Source organism: Littorina saxatilis, linkage group LG15 (genome assembly GCF_037325665.1).
Source record: "Littorina saxatilis isolate snail1 linkage group LG15, US_GU_Lsax_2.0, whole genome shotgun sequence".
In the NCBI taxonomy this organism is placed as follows: Eukaryota; Metazoa; Mollusca; class Gastropoda; order Littorinimorpha; family Littorinidae; genus Littorina; species Littorina saxatilis.
The window spans coordinates 16,923,930-16,932,420 of record NC_090259.1 but is presented as its reverse complement, the minus strand read 5'-3'; positions in this window follow the sequence as shown (position 1 = coordinate 16,932,420).

Genomic DNA, 8,491 nt, shown 5'->3' with positions numbered 1-8,491 from the left:
ACTTCAATCAGTGAAAGAAAGAATTTTCGCGGCTTAACTCTTTCAACACCCTTTTTATTAAAGTTGGCTGCCACTTGAATTCGATGGAGCACTGTTAGAAGTACGTAGTGTTTCAGGTAGAAGCGTTATTGAAGCTACTTTGAGATCATTTGAGAGTGGGAAGAGAAAAGAACACTCTTGAAGTTAGTGGTCGAAAATCTGCACAGTTAAAAAAATCATGTATTAAAGGATCAATAAGCGCCGAGGTTTTAGTATGATTTTTAAGAGGCAGTGCCAGTGATTAAACATCTTCAGGAAAAAAAAGCGTTTACATTTGAATTATTAGTTTCAGAACTGATTATAAGGTATTCCTGGTGTGTGTGTGTGTGTGTGTGTGTGTGTGTGTGTGTGTGTTTGTGTGTGTATGTGGGTGTACGTGTGTGTGCATGTGTGTGTGCATGTGTGTGTTTGTGTGTGTGTGTGTGTTTGTGTGTGTTTGTGTGTGTGTGTGTGTGTGTGTGTGTGCACGGTGTGTGTGTGTGTGTTTGTGTGTGTGTGTGTGCGTGTGTGTGTGTGTGTTTTGTGAGTGTACCGTTTCAATGTAAAATTGATTGCTGGCCCTCCAGCTCACTTGACTGTTGGAGTACTTTGAATACCCCAATTGAATAGCTGTGTGTTCATTCCCCCGTAGAAAGATTAAATTAATCGACACTTTACCCCTGCAAGTCCGTTTGTGTAAATACACTTGAAAATAAATCCCAGCAAGATGGAAGTGATCGACATTTTTCTCCTGCATTTCGTTTTGTGTAAAAATACCTTAAAATAGATACAAGATAACGTGTAACGGTGTAAAGAGCATACTTTTAAAAGGTTTGTCAATCCCACTCGACTGTTTATCGATCAACACTCAAAATTATGTGAGATATATACCTCATTGTTTCAGAATTTCCCAGATTTCCCCCCTTGGCATTCGATGTGAAATAGTGTTCTGTTTATGCAACAAACTGACGAGAGACGATTCTGTATCGAAGGACTCGTTTGCATACCATGATCAAACGAGAAAAACGCTGGCAACAAACACTTGAGAACGAGAGAGTCGATTTCAATAGAGAGAACATCAAAGCCTTCTACATACCTACAGAAAAGCCAATGCATTTCAGAAGCCAGAATAGCCGAGTATTTGATCACACGAAAATACTGTTACCAAGTAATAATCTGTACTTTATAGTTTGGCTGCACCTTTTTGTATTAGAACAAAATTAAGACTGCCAGGAATGAATCATATCAGCACAACAGTAGTTTGGTGTCTTTCGCCTTCTCGTTGGTGTTCGTGGAGGTTACCGAATACATCTTTCATCTTAAAGTTAAACCTGCGCTATGATATCTCATTTTAATTGAATTGTCCGGCTTAAAATTACAACCGATTCCACATACAGCTCTTTGTCAAGCATTGGCATTGGTCAGTTCCTGTACTTAGGAGTTTTAAAAACTCTGTGTTTGAGATAGTTATAAAAATGAATTGTTTTCTCATAAAATATGAATAAAAGCATCACGTACGACACTATGAAGAAATCGACCACTTTTCACGAATTTCGAGAAATTTGATTTATTTACTCTAAATTTCAGCTTTATTAGTAATCGCTAGAACCAATGAAATGACACACAAAAACGTTCTTGACAAATAAGAAAGAAACCTGCGCAGCTCTGGACCTTTCCAATCGATCACAAGTGTTATATAATAATAATAATAATAATAATAATAATAATAAATAACTTTTCTATAGCGCGAGTCCCATCAATTGGCTCCAGGCGCTTTACAAATTCATTATAGAATAAACTAGCACAAATCAACAAGCATACAAAACATACATTTAACTGAGACATAACACCAAGAACCCAAGCACTAAGCAAAAACTTTGCGTACAATGTTTAAAAGTACACACACACGCACACACACACACACACACACACACACACACACACACACACACACACACACACAACACACACACACACACACACACACACAACACACACACAATATTGCCCAGGAGCATCTTAGCAAACAAGGAAACAAAGCAGCTTACTCTCTTCGAAAAGCGTTCAGAAATAGTCTTGTTCAAACAAAAACAATTTTAAATTTATTTGACTTGTTAGTGTCCCCAATTATTTGTTACGGCGCAGAAGTATGGTTTCCGTACATTATAAAAAATACACATATATTTGACGACATTGATGCCTTTTTTCAATGTTGCATCTCCAAGGAATGCCCTCATGAAAGTGCACATATAAGATTTTGCAGATTCATTCTTGGTACGCATAAGAAAAGTATGAAAATTCCAGTGCTAGCAGAACTAGGACGGTTTCCAATAGGATTGAGAATATTATCACAATGCATAAAATATTGGGCTCATATACTAGAGACTAAAAAAGACTCCTACATATATCAAGCATATTTATCACTATTAGATCCGTCACGGGAAAGTTCATGGTCACATTTCATAAAACAAGCAGTAGATAAATTAGGATTTAATCATGTCTGGCAAAATCAATCTACATTTAATTCTAAAAAGTTACAAAAAGCCATACAAGAGAAATTAGAATGCAAATTCATAAAATTCTGGATTAAGAAAAAATCTGAAGGAAGTTCAAAATTAAAATTCTACGTAAAAGTAACAGACTCGAGGAAATACGAATTGCAATATTATATCAATGAGGTAAAAAATTTAGATCACAGAAAAGCATTAACAAAGTTAAGAATAAGTGCACACGATTTAGAAATTGAAAAGGGTCGACATTTAAATACACCAGTAAATGACAGATTATGCAAAAAATGTAATGTGATAGAGGATGAAATACATTTGTTGGATAAATGCACCAAATATACTTCCATTAGAGAAAAATTCATATCAAGCATAGCCTATTCAGGCCAATACACTCTTCCCAGCCAAATATTACAAATACCCAAACTACAAACCCAGCTAGCACATTTTGTTTACGAATGTTTCAAAAAACGGTGATGTTTTCTTTTATTACAGTTTCTTTGTTAATTAATTACGTGCCTTATAAACTGTGTGTTTCATGGCAATAAAGATTATTCTATTCTATTCTATTCTATTCTATTCATACACGCACAAACACACACACACACACACACACATGCGCGCACGCACAAAGATACCATTGACAAATAGACCATAAAGCACATACAGGGTAGAGAGTTCCATAACAGAATAGAGTTGTGGAGAGTCAACTCAGGCTAACGATTACACTGCCTCACAAAAAGCATTATCACCTTCAGAGCTCCCCAAGGACGCCCCTCCTAGAGAGTCCCAGGACCCCCACTTTTAGTTTCTAGAGGGTCCATGGACCCCCACTGCAGAATTTTAGAGAGTCCCAAGGGTCCAAAAGCCGAAAAGTCCCGTTGTACTCTTAACACATTGTGGTCACGCATAGTTTTCTGTGAAGTGTCTTTATCATTGACATATTGTAGGAGGACATCACACACACACACACACACACACACACACACACACACACACACACACACACACACACACACACACACACACACACATGTACTTGTGCATCGGTTTCAACCTCCTTTCCGATTTCCTTCGCGTGAAATTGACATCGGTGCTTGCAAAATCTGAAAGCTGTGCCTCAAGTACGTAATAGCTGACGATTGCAGTCTGAAAATAGTATCTACGGTATGCACGATAAAGGGAATTTAGTGCGTCGCAGGACCCGCTCTTTGACATTTTAGTGCGTTCCGGGACCCCTTCCACACATTTCTAGTTCGTGTTTTCAGCTTCTAGTGCGTATAGGACGAAGGGACGCGTTCTATGGGGAGCCCTGATCTTTAATGCTGAACATATAGCATCTATTTTCATCATTGTACCAGCAGGACAGTCACTGTAAACCTCGTTTAGGCCCCGCACGTGAACTAATTTCGTCAAAAAACCTATATGGAAGTCTTTTAGTCTCTCAAAGAGAATTCTTTATATCTGGGGTAGTTCACGTCAAGACATTGTGTTTGATTCCGTAAGACAATTGTAAAGCGTGGTATTTGGATCCATTGTGGCATACCCCGCACAGCCTTTATCGCCATAGCGTGATCACGGAAAATGTTGATTGCATATTGGCGGGAGATGCGAACCGACCAATCGCATAAAGTTTAATTTAGCTCGCAACCCCAAAGGTATATGTGTAGTCATCTGAAGGATAGTTATGTAAATGTTTTGACTGTTTATATCCGTATCTTCGACAAAAAGACAAATCGTTGCTTCAGCAGTTCTCTGAGCGGAGCAGCATCTTTTAAGTAAGAGCATATAATATCAATCTTTACTAGTATAAAACGAACACAAATGTACAATTGCATTTTGTCGCATCCAGTCCTTGTTCAGAAAGGGATTGCTGGCGAGTACGTACGTGTGTGTGTGTGTGTGTGTGTGTGTGTGTGTGTGTGTGTGTGTGTGTGTGTGTGTGTGTGTGTGTGTGTGTATTATGACGGTATTGTAAACAGAAAGCTAATAAAGAGAAGTACGCCAGCTGTTTTTAGGGTTTAGTTTTTTTTATATTTCAGAGCAGTCAAGCCACAAATGTTAATGCATAGTTTGTATTTTATAGAATAATATACACAAAATATCGTTTTTTATTTCTAATGGGTTTTTTAGAAGAATTTTTTTTTTCTTGCAATGAATAAACACTGACTGCTCAGATTGCTATCACTTTGTTAAGAATACCCTTTGCAGTTTCAGACCACACAAGCCGGCTTTAGATTTAAATTTTGAATGTTAGGTCTAGCTAGTGCCATATCGAAGCTTCCAATCTGCACCTATACGTCCACGCAAAATTGATTCTTTGAAAAATGCTCCCTCTCAACCGGGAGAGCACCTAGGGTGTTCCCTAATAGTAAGCGTTCAAACGAAAGGGTGTAAAAGCCTGGCGGTGTCTGTGATCAGAACTGATGGTTTACGGGAGGCGGAGTGAGCCTTTAAGCAGGCACAAATGCAAAGCCCTCCTACTCATTTGATGTCCGTAAGAGTTGAGCCATGCACAGATATTCAGCTGATAAACTCTAAACACCGTAATAATGAAGCAAGGCACGTACAGAAAGCTTCAATTAACTTACTCTAATCGTTTTATTAAAGCACGAACAATAACAACGTTAATTGTTATAATCAAGACGTGAGAGATGTTAACAAACATTAAGCATGTTGTTGCCAAAACGGAAAAGACCAACACCCCAAATTGAAGCGTATCTACTTTAATTGTTGTACAAATGGCGTGATTCGAACCGTTGCACTGGAGAAGTTATCAAAGCAACGCACAGAAATGAAGTTTAGCTATTCTAATCATCGTAGTAGAGAGGGGAAGCACGCACGAAACTGAAGCTCATAGACGAGACCTCGACTGCGTTCCCTAGAAAAGGCCAGTCAAAGTAGCCATCAGAAAACACACCACCGAAACCAGCGCAGTTAGGTGTGTACCACCCTGCATTGCCAGATTGGTTATAACATTGATTTACGTCATTATCCCTGGCGCTAAAACTCATCGGAACTGAAGCTGAAAAACCATCATCGGCGTCAAAGTCGCGGTAATCTTGAAATATGTCATAGCTGAGAGCATAGGACTCTGATTCTGACCCTACGGTGACGTTTTCGTAGAAAGCTCCCCCATTCTTCATGTCCACATTTTCGATCCAGATGTTGAGCTCGAACTTGGCTTGTTTCAGCAAGTGGTGGAGGTTTTCCAGGCCAACAAAAAAGTTTCCAGAATCCGGGTCACCGAATCCTTCTTTGTATTCCTCCCAGTTCTTGTCGAAGTTTGATCCTTGACCTCGACGAAACACTGTCACTACTCCTCCCCATTTGAATATGCATTGTACCTGGATTTTGGAAATAAAAACATTATACATTCTTCTCTGTATCCTTTTACTGGGCGTTTTACAACTCTTTTACAATGACAATTTGTACACGGTTCCTCTCTGTGCTCTATTTTTGACGTCGTGACATAAATTACGACACATTCTACATTCTAACTTTAAAGTTCAGAAATTGCGATAAGTTTAGAACCACAATCAGATCTGTAGAATACGATTTGCGTACTTCAATGCATTTGCATAGTTTTGGGAAAACAATGATTCTGGACTTTTTTTCCGGCCGGTAAAACATGTTGCATGTCATATTGAATTAAAGCTAAAATTGTCTTAACCTATATCTATCGATCTATTTATAGAGAGAGAACGAGAGAGAGAGAGAGAGAGAGAGAGAGAGAGAGAGAGAGAGAGAGAGAGAGAGAGAGAGAGAGAGAGAGAGAGAGCGATTGGGGGGGGGGGATTCTTTCTATTGTTAGTACAAAACTGCACTGATCCCACTCTGATATGGTTTTCAAATCATATTTTTCATCTATGTGAGATTAGAGCCTACTTTATGGTTACATCGATGTCCAGCAGCTTAACATTACTGAGGTTGAGCTCGAACGGTATAATAATAAACGTGCTCCTTCTTTTCAAGGCACCGTGTGTTTAGGGCACATAAAGTTACACGACCAACAGACAAATAAACCAAGTAATTACTACCACCACCACAACCACCACCACCACTACGACCACCAGCAACAAGACCAACAACAACAAAAACAACAATAGTAGTCACCTCGTGAAGTCCACACACACGCAAAAACCCACTCGCTGACCTCAAATAATCTAATATTGTCGAAAACCAAATCAAGCGCTGTAGTTTCCACATAACTCAAACACAAAGATATAAAGTAGTATATCAACGGTACTAAAACTAATGACACAAAACTGCAAATGCTGTTCTATTGACACACTATTTTTTTTCAAATGCGCAACAAGATCAAAATTGCATACGTACTTCAAACGGGCAGGGCGCTGTTTGAGGCTGAATGTTGTACAGGGTGGCGACTTCTGTTCTATAACCATGGTTGTAAAATGGCTCAGAACAGTCTGCAAACAAAAAAGATATAGTAGACCAGGATATGACAGAGCGCTGCCATAAAAGATTGCAAGGCAAGGGAAAGAAAGGCAAAGGCAAGGGAAGAACAAGTTCATGGCAAAATCAAGGCAAGACGAAACAAACAAGTCGCGTAAGGCGAAATTACTACATTTAGTCAAGCTGTCGAACTCACATAATAAAACTGAACGCACTGCATTTTTTCACCAAGACCGCATACTCGTAGTTTCGTCAGTCCACCGCTCGTGGCAAAGGCAGTGAAATCGACAAGCCAGAATAGTGCGGTAATGGTCGAGCTGAGCGGGATAGCACGCTTTTCTGTACCTATCTCCGTTTTAACTTTCTGAGCGTGTTTTTAATCCAAACATAATATATCATATCATATCTATATATGTTTTTGGAATTTGTTTGTTTGTTTGCTTAACGCCCAGCCGACCACGAAGGGCCATATCAGGGCGGTGCTGCTTTGACATATAACGTGCGCCACACACAAGACAGAAGTCGCAGCAGAGGCTTCATGTCTCACCCAGTCACATTATTCTGACACCGGACCAACCAGTCCTAGCACTAACCCCATAATGCCAGACGCCACTAGATTGCCAATTTTAAAGTCTTAGGTATGACCCGGCCGGGGTTCGAACCCACGACCTCCTGATCACTGGGCGGACGCCTTACCACTAGGCCAACCGTGCCGGTCTGTTTTTGGAATGAGAAACCGACAAGGAATAAGATGAAATTGTTTTTAAATCGATGTCGGACATTTTATTTTAATCATAATTTTTATGTTTTTAATTTTCAGAGCTTGTTTTTAATCCGAATATAAAATATTTATATGTTTTTGGAATCAGAAAATGATGAAGAATAAGATGAACGTAATTTTGGATCGTTTTGAATTTTTTTTTGTAATGACAATTTTCAGATTTTTAATGACCAAAGTCATAAATTAATTTTTAAGCCTCCAAGCTGAAATGCAATACCAAAGTCCGGCCTTCGTCAAAGATGGCTTGGCCAAAATTTCAATCAATTTGATTGAAAAATGAGGGTGTGACAGTGCCGCCTCAACTTTTACAAAAAGCCGGATATGACGTCATCAAAGACATTTATCGAAAAAAAGAAAAAAACGTCTGGGGATATCATGTAAAATTTCATAAAGATCGGTCCAGTAGTTTAGTCTGAATCGCTCTACACACACACACACACACACACACACACACACACACACACACACACACACACACACACACACACACACACACAAACACACACATACACCACGACCCTCGTCTCGATTCCCCCCTCTACGTTAAAACATTTAGTCAAAATTTGACTAAATGTAAAAAGGGAAGGCAAAGGAAGAGAAGGCAAGGGTGAGGAAAGAATAAGGCATCCAACAGTCACGGCTAGGACATGACAAAGAAATGAGAGGCAAGGGCAAGTGATGAACGAGGCAATGCAAAGTCCAGACATGGGGGATGGCAAAGCACGGAAAAGTAAGGACAAGGAAAGAACAATTGCATGGCAAAGTCAAGGCA